Raw genomic sequence first — 15,709 nt, 5'->3', positions numbered from 1 at the left:
ATCCACCTTTCAATTTTCATATTGATCCCCATCTTTTCCAATTTAACTAATAATTCCCCATGTGGAACCGTATCAAATGCCTTTCTGAAATCGAGGTAAATTACATCCACTGTGTTTCCTTTGTCTAAAAAATCTGTTACCTTCTCAAAGAAGGAGATCAGATTGGTTTGGCACGATCTACCTTTTGTAAAACCATGTTGTATTTTGTCCCAATCACCATTGACCTCAATGTCCTTAACTACTTTCTCCTTCAAAATTTTTTTCCAAGACCTTACATACTACAGATGTCAAACTAACAGGCCTATAGTTACTCGGATCACTTTTTTCCCTTTCTAAAAATAGCAACTATGTTAGCAATTCTCCAGTCGTACGGTACAACCCCTGAGTTTACTGATTCATTAACAATTCTTGCTAATGGGCTTGCAATTTCATGTGCCAGTTCCTTTAATATTCTTGGATGAAGATTATCTGGGCTCTCTGATTTTGTCCCATTAAGCTGTTCGAGTTTGGTTTCTACCTCGGATGTGGTAATGTATCTACCTCCATATCCTCATTCCCATTTGTCATCCTACCATTATCCCTAAGCTCCTCATTAGCCTCATTAAAGACTGAGGCAAAGTATTTGTTTAGATATTGGGCCATGCCTAGATTATCCTTAACCTCCATTCCATCCTCAGTGTTTAGCGGTCCAACTTCTTTCTTTGTTTTCTTCTTATTTATATGGCTGTGGAACCTTTTACTATTGGTTTTAATTCCCTTTGCAAGGTCCAACTCTACATGGCTTTTGGCCTTTCTCATAAAATCATGGCCAAAAATTCCAGAATATTTCATGTACTTTGGGAAGAAATGGGTTGTGTAAACAATTGTCTGTTGTCCCATACCGAAGTTAGATGTCTCTTACGTGGCAAAATCCTTATGCGCTTGTTTGAGCTTAAAACAGAAATCCTTGGGTTTTTTTCAACAGCCCTCCTTTCCACCTTGCCAGCTGTATCATGTCTTGCTCCAGAGCCTAGCTTATTTAACAGACATTTTCTCGAGGATTAATGACCTAAATGTATCTCTTCAAGGCCTCAAGATAACAGTTTTCAGCCTGCAAGACCAAGTTGAACCCATGATAAAGAAGTCTCAGTTCTGGGAAGGATGTTTAGAAAACAGTGAAACTGAGTGTTTCAGTACTCTTCATGACTTCCTGGCAGAACATAACTTTTGGTTGGATCAGTGCACTAAAACCAATATAACTGGACACCTAAAAGGACTTTACACACATTCAGGGAATAGTTTCCAGCTATGTCAGGCGATAATGACTGGATTCACAACCCCTTTGATGATACCACTTTCTCAATGCAGATATTGAACACTGAGAAAAAAGAGAAATTGATTGAGATCTCCGGTGATTATGAACTGAAAAAGAGTTGATCAACTTTTGGCTGAGTTTAAGAAACGAGTACCCCCTGCTGGCAGAAAAAGCTACTACAATTTTGTTACCGTTTTCAACAAAAACCTTATGCGAGAAAGCATTTTACTCGTATGCACATCTGACAACCAAATACAGAAGCAGACTCAGTGCCGAACCAGACCTGAGACTCTTTCTCCAGTGGTTCCAGACTTTCAAGAGCTATGCAAATCAAAGAAAGTGCATCCATCACACTGAGGAGATTTAAACTTCAAGACTCCTTATGAGAAATGGAAAGGGAGGTGGATATTTTTTGCTGTTTCAAAAATTAAATAGGCTGCTAGTGTTTTTAAAATTATGATGAAAAACAAGTTTAAGCTTTGTTTTAGTCCTGTGTGGTTTGCCTGGACTGCTCATGACCCGTATGCTTGTGGGAGGAACTCTTTATTTGAGTTGGCTTCTTAAATACATACCTTCATGCTGGTTCAGATCTATTACTCCGTGATGAAATATGTAGGAGCCTTGTCCTATAACAGGCGTAATTGAAGTGATATGAGCTACAAAAGTGAAATCTTGGAAGAGTGTTGCCATTTTCATAATGTAGTAAAATTAATAATGCAATGATAAATAATAATGTAATAATAAATACCGTGCAATAAACGTGTCAGAAAAAATCCAAACTATTTCCAAGATCACTGCTTCTATAATTTATGCTCAGGTAAAGGAGAAAATCCCTGGAAATATTCATTTTTAGGAGGGGGTTCACGAGATTTGATATTTTCATGAAAGGAGGTTGCAGGTTGTTAAAGTTTGGGAACCACTGCTGTATGCTAACCCCCAAATCTTGTTTAAAACAGCTTAATGTTAAACAATAACCGGGTCATGCTAACACCTTTAACACTTTGGGCCCATACACTCCATTAAACTTAATACAAGAACTCCCTTGTTCAGGATCCTTCCCCTTCATGTCTGTGGTCTATGTATGGATCAAGCACAATCTGGCTCACTATAAGTAGGAAACAATTGTAATAACATTCAATATAGCATTTAGAACTCAGAGAAATACACAAGCAGCTGTGCAGCATTAGAACGGCCCTGGGCATTATCTTTCACATTTTTTTCCTATGTATTTTTAAGAAGGTAGTATTCTTGGAATTGGAAGAGTCTAGTATGATTCATAGATTCTAGGACTGGAAGGGACCTCGAGAGGTCATCGAGTCCAGTCCCCTGATACTATCTAGACCAGGAGTAGGCAACCTATGGCACGGGTGCCGAAGGCGGCACACGAGCTGATTTTCAGTGGCACTCACACTGCCCGGGTGCTGGCCACCAGTCCTGGGGGCTCTGCATTTTAGTTTAATTTTAAATGAAGCTTCTTAAACATTTAAAAAACCTTATTTACTTTACATACAACAATAGTTTAGTTAGCTATTATAGACTTATAGAAAGAGACCTTCTAAAAACATTAAAATGTATTACTGGCACGCAAAACCTTAAATTAGAGTGAATAAATGAAGACTCGGCACACCACTTCTGAAAGGTTGCCGAACCCTGGTCTAGACCATCCCTGATAGACATTTATCTAACCTACTCTTAAATATTTCCAGAGATGGAGATTCTACAACCTCCCTAGGCAATTTATTCCAATGTTTAACCACCCTGACAGTTAGGAACCTTTTCCTAATGTCCAACCTAAACCTCCCTTGCTGCAGTTTAAGCCCATTGCTTCTTGTTCTATTCCTAGAGGCAAAGGTGAATAAGTTTTCTCCCTCCTCCTTATGACACCCTTTTAGATACCTGAAAACTACTATCATGTCCCCTCTCAGTCTTCTCTTTTCCAAACTAAACAAACCCCATTCTTTCAGCCTTCCTTCATAGGTCACGTTCTCTAGACCTTTAATCATTCTTGTTGCTCTTCTCTGGACCCTCTCCAATTTCTCCACATCTTTCTTGAAATGCGGAGCCCAGAACTGGACACAATAATCCAGTTGAGGCCTAACCAGCACAGAGTAGAGCAGAAGAATGACTTCTTGTGTCTTGCTTACAACACACCTGTTAACGCATCCCAGAATCAAGTTTGCTTTTTTTGCAACAGCATCACCCTGTTGACTCACATATTTAGCTTGTGGTCCACTATACCCCTAGATCCCCTGCCGTACTCCTTCCTAGACAGTCTCTTCCCATTTTGTATGTGTGAAACTGATTGGTCCTTCCTATGTGGAGCACTTTGCATTTGTCTTTGTTAAACTCCATCCTGTTTATCTCAGACCATTTCTCCAATTTGTCCAGATCATTTTGAATTATGACCCTGTCCTCCAAAGCAGTTGCACTCCCTCCCTGTTTGGTATCATCTGCAAACTTAATAAGCTACTTTCTATGCCAATATCTAAGTCATTGATGAAGATATTGAACAGAACCAGTCCCAAAACAGACCCCTGCGGAACCCCACTTGTTATACCTTTCCAGCAGGATTGGGAACCATTAATAACTACTCTATGAGTACGGTTATCCAGCCAGTTATGCACCCACCTTATAGTAGCCCCATCTAAATTGTATTTGCCTAGTTTATCGATAAGAATATAATGCGAGACTGTATCAAATGCCTTACTGAAGTCTAGGTATACCACATCCATCGCTTCTCCCTTATCCACAAGACTCATTATCCTATCAAAGAAAGCTATCAGATTGGTTTGACATGATTTGTTCTTTACAAATCCATGCTGGCTATTCCCTATCACCTTACCACCTTCCAAGTGTTTGCAGATGATTTCCTTAATTACTTGCTCCATTATCTTCCCTGGCACAGAAGTTAAACTAACTGGTCTGTAGTTTCCTGGGTTGTTTTTATTTCCCTTTTTATAGATGGGCACTATGTTTGCCCTTTTCCAGTCTTCTGGCATCTCTCCTGTCTCCCATGATTTTCCAAAGATAATAGCTGGAGGCTCAGATACCTCCTCTATTAGCTCCTTGAGTATTCTAGGATGTATTTCATCAGGCCCTGGTGACTTGCAGGCATCTAACTTTTCTAAGTGATTTTTAACTTGTTCTTTTTTTATTTTATCTTCTAAACCTACCCCCTTCCCATTAGCATTCATTCTGTTAGGCATAGACATGATCACGTTGTATAGGCCAAATCAATACAGTCATCAGCAATCTTTTCAAAGCTTATTAGTTGTACAAGGCCAGATTCTGCCCTCAGTTGTACCCAGACAGCACCTCTGAAGTTGAGGAAGTTAAATAGGTATAAATGAGGCCATAAGTAAAAAGAACAGGAGTACTTGTGGCACCCTAGAGACGTGCCCAAATGCTTTAAAGTGAGGACAGACTACAGTTTTGAATGGCATACAATGCAAGAAAAGAAGAGTTTTATTGCTCAGCAAGAAATCAAACTAATTAATGACAGTTTGGAAGTATTGTAAGCAGCAGATAGGACTAAAAATGAGTATGCTATAGCCTATATAGAACAACTGTAGTATCCTATGTGAACAAGAAAAGAAGCATGATAACAATGGATATTAGTTCTTAGAAAAAACTGATCCTCAGAACTGCACGTTCCAAGAAAAAAAATGCATTGATAGATTTGCTGTGTCAGACTTTGTCTGTCTCAGGAAGCTGGTGTAAAACCAAATGTGGTTATTATCTTCACCACTTTGAAAAAAAACAGTACATTGAAGAAATGTCTCAGAGGAACTTTTGATACCGATACTTCATTGTCACAGCCTAATTTGTATTTTTGCATTGAATTAGGAGTTAGACAATATTTAATCTGCACTCCTTAAAATCCATTGGGATTAGACCCAAAACTCAGAGCCAAACCCACACTTAGCATTTTGGTTCTAAGTGAGATACAAAATCTAAAGAGGCCTCTTTTCCAGATCCAAGTGAACTGGAATCCAAGCTGGTAGAAATTTTATCAGATCGCTGTTCTAGATTTCTACCATTTGTAGGGTTGCCAACTGCCTAATCACACAAACCCAAGCACCCTTGCCCCACCTACTGCCCCCACCCTGCCCCTTCTCTGACGCTCTGCTCCACTCACTCCATCCCCCCTCCCTCTGTTGCTCACTCTCCTCCACCCTCACTCACTTTCACTGGGCTGGGGCAGGGGTTCGAGTGTGGGAGGGGGTGCGGGTTCTGGGCTGGGGCCAAGGGTGTGGGAGTGGGCTCTGGGCTGAGCCTGGGGCAGGAGATTGCAGTGCAGGAGGGGGTGTGGGGTGCAAGGTCTGGGAGGGAGTTTGGGTGCTGGAGGGGGCTCAGAGCTGGGGGGGGCAAGGGATTGGAGTGTGGGAGGGGATGAAGGGTGAAGGATCTGGAAGGGAGTTTGGGTGCTGGAGGGGGCTCAGGGCTGGGGCAGGGGGTGTGGGAGGGAGTTTGGGGTGCTGGGTCTGGGAGGGGGCTCAGGGCTGGGACAGCAGATTGGGGGGCGGGAGGGGGTGAGGGGCGTGGGATCTGGCCGGGAGGCACTTACCTTGGGCAGCAGCGCAGCGGGGCTAAGGCAGGCTCCCTGCCTGCCCTGGCCCTGCGCTGCTCTTAGAAGCAGCCAGCACATCCCTGTGGCCCCTCAAGGCCGCTCACATGCTGCCTTCACCCGCAAGTGCCGCCTCCGCAGCTTCCATTGGCTGCAGTTCCCATGCAGGGTGTGGACAGAGACTCCTTGTCCCACCTCAGAGGCCGCAGGGACTTGCCGGCCGCTTCCAGGAGCAGCATAGGGCCAGGGCAGGTAGAGAGCCTTAAATCTCCCAGTTTGGCTTCAGTAGCCTCCAGGAGATGGGGCCTGATTCCAGGAGATTCCCGGCAAAACCAGGAGGGTTGGCAACCCTAACCATTTGTCGACCAGCTCTTCCACCAACATAAAGCTGGCAAGACATCAGAATCATATTGTCCATATTTAGAAGCTGTATTTTTGTGCTTAAGGTTTTGATTTTTGGCGCTTATTTTTCCCCTTTTTTTCATAAAGTGGGTGGTCTGTTGGCCATGCCCCCATTATATTACTCTTTCACCAACTGAAAGGCTGTGAATCGGGTCCTAAAACTGTTGCATAATAAACTGTTGCGAAGTTTAACAGGCTACTCAAATTGCATGACTAGTATTGACTTTGTTTTCCCCATGAGTTTTTCTTTTCGTACTTACTGGAAGAAAGTCTTATTTCTAGCAGCTGGCCCTTTGAGACTTTAGAAAAGTGTCTGGCACTAGCAAAACACTGGGCATTTGTTTCCACCATTTGGGTAGATCTAGAATAATTGGAACGTAGAAATGGTTGCCTGTTTCAATCATTTCCAATCCCCATAGAGACCTCTTGCACAAAGGCTATTTAGTTGGACTTTTGCGGATGTGTGGGTGTACGACTGCAACAAGCACTCATGATTTCATCCTGTGAAAGGACTGGGTCCACATCCAACTTTTTTCTTTTATGGTCTGGCTCTCTGCCATTTGTTCAGTGAATAAATTGGATGTGACTGAGCAATTTCTGAAGCAAACTACTCCAGCGAAGGCATTAGCCAGCACAATAAGGTAAGCAAGAATAGGTTACAACAAGTTTCTACAAGTGCTTCATTTAAAAGGATTTTATCAGACAGCAAGTTTAGAAACTAAAAATGATTCTACAATTGGCTTTAAAATGATTTTGTTCTAAGTTTCTTTTTCAACCTGAATTTCTTTCCTATTTTTAACCTGTGGATTTACTAAAGATTAACTAACTGCAAGATAATTCAGTTGATCAAGACTGTGCTTCAAGTTGGTATAGGTTCTATGTAATCTATTGTTTCATTGTAATATTTAAAGGCTTACATCAAACCCAAAGGAATTACTGATCACCTTTCCCAAATAGGATTTTTCAACTTGAGTATAAACTGCTCCTCAGTCTCATTTAGTGACAAATGCCTGTCCCTTCTCATGAAGAGATTTAGTTATGAACTTACCTTGGTTTTATATATAGACTGAAATAACGTTTGGATCATGCTGCATTGGAAGGCTTTTAAATTCTGCTTTAATATACAGTATTATATGTTAGTTTACAATAGAAAGAGTATCATTTTGTGTGTTGGGGAAATGGAAGCAGGGCAGGGCGAAGGAGAACTGAGGGGGGGATAAGGAAAGCTTCATAATCTGGATCTGTTTTGTCCCCCTCCCTAGATGTGCTCCTGCTGATGTGGCTAATGCATCAGGCAAATTCTTCTAACACTCTCTTCTTCTGGGATGACCCCTGTTGAAATCAGTCATGGGATCTGTTCAGATTTATTTGGCTGCAAGATCAAACACTTCAGCAGCCTAAGTTAATCTTCTTTGCTCCCATAGTTGGTTTTACTGCTCCTGGAGCAAACAATGGACTCAGTCTTCTCACCCTAAGCAGCACATAGTTTTCTGGTTAAGGTAGTGTGTGTGCACATCATGGTTTCTCTGAGGGTGTTGGGTGGGGGGGAGGGGAGGAAAGAAGAAGGAGAAAGAACAAAATGACAAGGGGGAAAAAAGTGTGACCGAAAATAGAAGGCCAGGAAAAGAAACACAAAATAGATACAAAGGCTAATAAAAGCCAAGAGTAAAAGACAGAAAATGGAAAAATGCAGAGAAGTGATAACTGCAGGGGGATGTCTTGGTAATAGTGGTGGGGAAAATGGGGTTAAGAGTGTGCCGGTCAGTCTGTCTCAAGGAGTGTGTGAGCAAGTCCAGTTCCAACGTCCTTCTCACAATCAACAAGAGCTCCTTTTACTACAGTTGTTAAAAAAAAATATTTTGGGGGTGGGGAGGGGACGGGGGGAAGGGTTGGTTATTTATTTTACAGGGCCAACAAAAAGTGAAGCTCCATCACAGAAGCTTTCAGTTCCTCCAGATGCTTATTTAAGCAAGGCTCACAACTCAATTAAACAAAAGTGCATGGATTTATAACAGTCCTTCAGTAATTAGGAGTAGTTTTTTCTCTTAGCAACAGCAGCTAATTTCCTAAGAGACTGTCCACTTCATAGATTTACTTTTGCAAATTAGTTGCAGGTGTGCTGTCTCCTCAGGGAATACCTCTGGGTCCTAGTTTCTCACCATGAAGTCAGATGCTACCTTCTTAGATAGGGAGGTTGGGAAATATAAGTATCATGAGTTTTTGAGTCCTGAATGATGTGGGCCACTATTACAGTGTGGTTCCAAAACTAAGTTTGGGAGCCACTGTTCAAGTGTATTAAAACATTTGGAACTATTCTAAGGGTAAAGTGATATAAGTAGCTCCAGTATGTTAGTGACTAAGGAGTATTGTTTTTGTAAATTTCTTCATAAGCACAAATTAGCAAGATTATTTGGAAAGTCAGATGCAATGCAAATTTTAATCAAATGCATAAATTATGTGGAATGGTTTAATAACTTGGAAATGGGGGTGAATGTTATTGGTCGGAAACATTGCCAGGAAAGTTTTCAGATCCTACTCCTTGCCGGCTAACACTAAATCTATGTGAAAGTGGAAATATTATTGCTGTGAAGCCAAAATACACTGTGTCTGGAACCCCACTTTAGAAATTTAGAGGCGGCAACCCAAGATAGCAGTAGTGTATTGTAACAAGTTTAAATGAGTGTTTAACTGTACTATAATATCCTACAGGCTTCCATTATAATGTGATCACTAACAATGACAGTGCATCGTATGTAATTAACTCGTTCCTCGTATTTTCAGCTTTGAAAATTTTCAACTGCATTAATACAATTGAGTTAACTTGCTCTGTCTGAAGCAGAGAGACTAGGTGGGTGAAATAATACCTTTTATTTGACCAACTTTTGTTTGACCAACTTTTGTTGGTCAAATAAAAGATAAGAACATAAGAATGGCCGTAGTGCAGGGGTCGGCAACCTTTCAGAAGTGGTGTGCTGAGTCTTCATTTATTCACTCTAATTTAAGGTTTCGGGTGCCGGTCATACATTTTAATGTTTTTTAGAAGGTCTCTCTCTACAAGTCTATATATTATATAACTAAACTAGTGTTGTATTGTAAAATAAACAAGGTTTTCAAAATGTTTAAGAAGCTTAATTTAAAATTAAATTAAAATGTTGATCTTACGCTGCCAGCCCGCTCAGCCCGCTGCTGGTCTGGAGTTCTGTTCACCTAGGCTGGCAGTGGGCTGAGCGGGGCCTGCGGCCAGGACCCCAGCTGGGAAGGGTCTGGCAGCCAGAACCCCAGACCGGCAGCAGGCTGTGCAGGGCCGGCAGCCAGGGCCCCAGACCGACAGTGGGCTGAGCCCACTGCCGCTCAAGGGTTCCATCCACTGGCTCCTGCCAGCCGGGATCCCGGCTGCCAGACCCGCTCACTGCCGGTCTGGGGTCCCGGCCCTGCCCACATACAGTGGGTACCTACCTTCTCCTTGGTTCTGGCCCATTCTCTTCCTCTCTCTGCACTGAGCTGAGGGTGGGAGTGCTCTGAGCACAGGGCTGGGGGTGCAGGGTCTGGCCAGGAGCTAGAATGAGGGAGGGGGTCAGGGTTGGGGCAGGAGGTTTGGGTGTGGGGGCACATACCTGGGCAGCTCCCATTTGGTGTGAGGGGTGCAGGTGGGAATGTGGGGTGGGGTGCAGGAGCTCCCATCTGGTGCTCAGGGTGGGGGTGGGGATGTGTGGGGTGCATGGGATGTGGGGGGCTGGGGAATGTGGGGGGTGCAAGAGTCAGGGCAGAGGGCTGGGGGCATGTGACGGGGGTGCAGGTGTCAGGGCAGGGGGGGCTGGGTATGTGTGGGAGTGCCACAATCAGGGCTGGGGTTGGGGGTGTGAAGGAGTCAACAGAGGGCTAGGTGCGCATGAGGAAGGTACAGGGCTCAGGGCAGAGGCCTGGGGGGGTGTGGGGGGGTGCAGGGCTCAGGGCAGAGGGCTGGGTGTGGGTGGGGGGGGGGGTGCAGGGCTCAGGGCAGAGGGCTGGGTGACTGCCCCCCTCAGAACCCTCACCCCCCCGCTCCTTGTCCCCTGACTACCCCCTCCTGGGACCCCTGCCCCTAACTGCCCCACAGGACCCTATCCCCTATCTAAGCCTCCCTGCTCCTTGTCCCCTGACTGCCCCCTTAGGACCTTACCCCCTACCTGTTCCCTGACTGCCCCGACCCTTATCCACACCCCCGCACCCAGACAGACCCTCCCCCTGGACTCCCATGCCTATCCAACTGCTCCCCGCCCCCTGACAGGACCCCCAGAACTCCTGACCCATACAATCCCCTCTGCTCCCTGCCTCCCCTAACCCCTCTCCACACCCCTGCCTCCTGACAGCCCCCCCAGAACTCCCAACTCATCCAACCCCCCCAGCTCCTTGTCCCCTGACCACCCTCTCCAGAGACCCCCCCCACCCTAACTGCCCCCCTCAGGACCCTCCTTACTCCCTGTCCCCTGACTGCCCTGACCCCTATCCACCCCCCACCCCCTGACAGACTCCGGGACTCCCATGCACCATCCATGCCCCCTGCTCCCTGACTGCCCCCTCCAGAGACCCTCACCTCTAACCACCCGCCCGGGATCCCACCCCCCCATCCAACCCACCCTGCTCCCTGTCCCTGACTGCCCCCACCCCTTATCCAACTCCCCCCCAGCCCTGGACCCCTTACCATGAGGCTCCCCGCTCATCCGGAGCCCTGCCGCCGCGCGCGCAGCCCTGCCCCTCAGAATGTTGTGCACACGGCGGCAGGGCTCCAGATGAGCGGGGAGCATCTTTCCCTCCCCACGGAGCCAAACACTGCCCCGCAGGAGCGCGCAGCCCCGGCCCCCAGAGTGCTGCGCAGAGGGATTGAACAGAACAGGTAATCATCAAGTGATCCATGCCCTGTCGCTCATTCCCAGCTTCTGGCAAACAGAGGCTAGGGACACCATTCCTGCCCATCCTGACTAATAGCCATTGATGGACCTATCCTCCATGAATTTATCTAGTTCTTTTAATCCTGCCCCAGCCCGTCCCGCACACTCCAATTCCATCCCAGAGCCCATCCCCCACACTCCTCCTCCTACCCCAGCCTGTCCTCTGCACCCTAACTCCCTCCCAGAGCCTGTCCTCTGCACTCCAACTCCCTCCCAGAGCCTGTCCCCTGCACCCCAACTGCCTACTCTGGCCCAGACCCCACCCCAATTCTGCATTACCCTCTCAATTACCCTTTCAATTTCAGTCTCAAAGAAAAATGGGGAAAAGAACTTAGTCTTATCATGACAACAGAAACATGGGAGAATATCTGGCATAATGTGAAAGATACTTCAAGTTCTTTATCCTTGCGATTCTTCCAGAACAAGATATTAAACAGGCACTACTGGACTCCAGAACATTTGCTTAAAATTAAATTGGCCACACACTGAATGTTGAGATGCAAACAGTCACAAGCCAATCTTTCACACAATCTCTATATCAAGTTAAAAAAATGCATGTGTTCTGGAACACCATATTCAGTGCTCTCTCAAACTTTAACTGTTGCTATCTTTCCTTCTCCAGGCTTGTGTATTTTAAGGATGAATTGGTAATACCAGTTAACATTAACAAGTTGCAGTAAATTTTTAGTGGCCAAAAGTGTTAATTTGAGAAAACGGAAATCTGCCATTCCTCTCTCAGACATAGACTGGCTTAACGAGCGCTCTACTGTTGCAGCAATGGAAAAAAATGACTTGATCTAATAGAAACGCTTGGAAAAAAATGAGAATGTCTGGTCACACATGAACCTACTGCATACTTTTGCAGTTTAGTATATATTAGTCCCCAGTACTCCTAGGGTATGTTCTCATTTTATCTATTTAGTCACTTTAATAATTGATACCCTGCACCACCACTATGGGTTCAGGGTTTGTTTTGTTTCAGGTTTTACAAATAATGAACATTGAATTTTGTTATTTATATGGTATTTCATTTAGTTATGTTTATTTTATATACAAACAATATCACCTCCTCATCTTGATCAATCAGGCCATCAGCCCTCAGAGAGAGAGCACCAGTCACAACATGCCATTTGTGTCGTTGTAGCCAGTGCTTCAGCCACCCACTGGCCAAGCTGTCAGTGGCACCGAACACCTGATCGGCATAGCACACCACAGCCCAGAACCCCTGAGTTCAAGCGATCTGCCAGTCTTGGCTTCCCAAGTAGCTGGGATTACAGGTGCGCACCACCACACCTAACAGAAAAAATATCAATAAAGTTTAAAAAATGGAGTTTGAAAGTTCATGGGAATGTGACCACATTGGATCTTGCCCCAGTCTGTCTTGTGATGAGGGGTTGCTTTGGACTTCTTCTTTTCAAATATATCGATTTCAATTACAACACAGAATACAAAGTGTACAGTGATCACTTTATATTATTTTGATTACAAATATTTGCACTGTAAAAATAACAAAAGAGATAGTATTTTTCAGTTCACCTCTTACAAGTACTGTAGTGCAATCTCTTTTATCATGAAGGTTGAACTTACAAATGTAGAATTATGTACAAAAAACTGCATTCAAAAATAAAACAATGTAAAACTTTAGAGCCTACAAGTCCACTCAGTCCTACTTCTTGGTCAGCCAACTGCTAAAAGAAACAAAAGTGTGTTTACATTTACGGGAATTAATGCTATCCACTTCTTAATTACAATGTCATCTGAAAGTGAGAACAGGCGTTCTCATGGCACTGTTGCAGCTGGTGTCACAAGATATTTATGTGCCAGGTGTGCTAAAGATTCATATGTCCCTTCATGCTTCAACCACCTTTCCAGAGGACGTGTCCATGCTGATGATGGGTTCTGCTTGATAATGATCCAAAGCAGTGTGGACCAATGCATGTTCATCTTCATCATCATCTGAGTTAGTCTTGCTCTACACTACAGGGTTAGGTCAAATTTAGTCACGTTAGGTCGATTTTATAATGAATGCATCTACACAAGCAACCCCGTTTGGTCAACCTAAAGGGCTCTTAAAATCGACTTCTGTACTCCTCCCTAGTGAGGGGAGTAGCGCTAAAATTGACCTTGCTGGGTCAAATTTGGGGTAGTGCAGACACAAATCAACATTATTGGCCTCTGGGAGCTATCCCAGAGTGCTCCAATGTGACTGCTCTGGACAGTACTTTCAACTCCGATGCACTAGGAAAAGGCCCGGGAACTTTGAATTTCATTTCCTGTTTGGTCAGCAGCACAGGTGACCATGCAGTCCCCCCAGAATCGCAAACGAGCTCCAGCATGGAGCGAACGGGAGACACTGGATCCAATTGCTGTATGGGGAGAAGAATCTGCAGGCAGAACTCTGATCAAAAAGAAGAAATGCTAATTATATATATGCCAAAATCGCACAAGGCATGATGGACAGAGGCTACAACAGGGACACAGCAGTGCCGCGTGAAAGTCAAGGAGCTCGGGCAAGCCTACCAAAAGACAAAGGAGGCAAATGGTTGCTCTGGGTCAGAGCCCCATACATGCTGCTGCTATGATCAGCTGCATGGCATTCTGTGGGGGACCCTACCACTACCCCACCACTGTCTGTGTACACCTGCCAGGGGGGAGCCTCACGCAACACAGAGGAGGATTTTGTGGATGAGGAGGAGGAGGAGAATGCGCAGCAGGCAAGCGGTGAATCCGTTCTCCCCAGCAGCCAGGACCTTTTCATCACCCTGGAGCCAATACCCTCCCAAGGCGGGATCCCTGACCCTGAAGGGGGAGAAGGCACCTCTGGTGAGTGCACATTTGTAACTACAGTACAGGGTTTAAAAGCAATAGTATTTAATGTTTGATTTTCCCTAAAGACTTGGGATGCATTCCCAGCCAGTACAGCTACTGGAAAAGTCTGTTCACATGTCTGGGGATTGAGCGGGAATCCTCCAGGGACATCTCCATGAAGCTCTCCTGGAGGTACTCTGAAAGCCTTTGCAGAAGGTTTCTGCGGAGGGCTGACTTATTTCGTCCTCCACTGTAGGACACTCTACCACGCCAAGCCAGTAGCAAGTAGTCTGGAATCATTGCAGCACAATGGTCCTGGGTTTTGGTCGCATTCAAGCAACATTCGATCTATATCTTTCTGGGTTAGCCTTAGGAGAGGAGGGCCTCATTCATGGTCACCTGGTTGAAATAGGGGAATTTTTCTAAGGGAACAGTAAAAGGACCCTGTAAGGGTCCGGTGTGGGGGCTCGGCCCTCTCAGGTGCGGCTGGGAGCCAGGCCACCTCACTACACGAGGCTGGGCGAACAGTTCAGTATCTCAAGTCCAAGCCCTAGATCAGGGTGGGGCAACAGGCAGTAGTCCTGGGCTCAGACCCTCCGGCAGGGGCTGAGCAAATAAACAGTACTTTAAGCCCCAGCCCTTAGTCAGGGCGGGGCAACAAACAGAAGTTCTGGGCTCAGACCCTCAGGCAGGGGCTGAGCAAATACACAGCAATTTAAGCCCCAAGCCCTAGGTCAGGGCGAGGCACCAAAGAGCAGTTCTGGGCTCAGACCCTCAGGCAGGGGCTTAGCAAAACAAACAGACTTTTAAGCCCAAGCCCTAGGTCAGAGCCGGGTAGCAAACAGTTCAAGGGCTCAGACCCTCAGGCAGGGGCTGAGCAAACAAGCAGCAGTTCAGGGGCTCAGGCCCTCAGGCAGGGGCTGAGCAACAACTGGTAAGTCCAGGCTTCTATGCCTGAGCATTGGGGGTGAGGGGGCGACTGCCACCCGTGAGTGGGGTGGCAGGGGGGACGCAGGCCCACCCACTCCACTCCCAGCCCGGGGCCCTAACAGCGGCAGTCAGTCTGCTGCTATGTCAGTGAGGATCCTGGCCGCAACACACTGACATTGGCTCGGGGTCTGCTGCAGCCAGACTGGGGTCGGCTACCCCCGGGCTACTTCCATTCTCCCCCTCCATTGGTACCTGTCCATCCCTAGCATCCTCCGCCGGATCCCACACCATGGGCTCCTCGGGGTACTGAGCGCTGGATAGGTCGGGCTGCTCCTCAGGACACGGGCCGAGGGGAAGGCCAGGCAGCTCCTCGGGGTACCGGGCTCAGGGAAGGCTCGGCCAGTCCACTTCAGGGTACCGGGCTCGGGAAGGCTTGGCCCAACAGGAGCTCGGGCATCAGCGTCTGTCCTCTCCGGCGGCAGGGCGGCAACTGAGCGCTGGGGCCGGGCCTTTATACTTCCTGTCCCGCCCCTTGACTTCCGGGGGGCGGGGACAGGCGGCGGTGACTCCGCCCACTGAGGCAGCTGTTCCGGTTCGGCCCTCTCAGGTGCGGCTGGGAGCCAGGCCGCCTCACTACAGACCCCATTCATGCTGGGCTGTTTGCGCTTGGCTACAAGGGATCATCCCTGAGAATAGCCACATGGCAGGGGGAGAGGGAGGTGTGTGCTGCACATCCACCTGAAAACCTCAGCCCCTCCTTTTAAATGGCTAACCCAGCCA

At 46.4% G+C, this 15,709-nt stretch overlaps 1 protein-coding gene across 2 annotated transcripts in view; it reads left to right on the top strand.

Moving 5' to 3' along the window:
* The first annotated feature begins 6,868 nt into the window (after positions 1–6,868).
* The window catches only part of LOC123372418, a 30,274-nt gene continuing 21,433 nt past the window's right edge, over positions 6,869–15,709 (top strand). The window contains exons 1-2 of one of the 2 annotated variants that reach the window (XM_045020494.1): positions 7,661–7,762; positions 12,279–12,468. The gene's annotated coding sequence lies outside the window, so the exon portion shown is untranslated. Of the gene's footprint in view, positions 6,905–7,660; positions 7,763–12,278; positions 12,469–15,709 lie in introns of those variants that run through there. The other variant, XM_045020495.1, reaches the window with a different exon arrangement.

The sequence above is a fragment of the Mauremys mutica genome, chromosome 6 (genome assembly GCF_020497125.1).
Source record: "Mauremys mutica isolate MM-2020 ecotype Southern chromosome 6, ASM2049712v1, whole genome shotgun sequence".
Lineage (NCBI taxonomy): Eukaryota > Metazoa > Chordata > Testudines > Geoemydidae > Mauremys > Mauremys mutica.
Note: the sequence above shows the minus strand (reverse complement) of the source record. Positions and strands in the feature narration are given on the sequence as shown.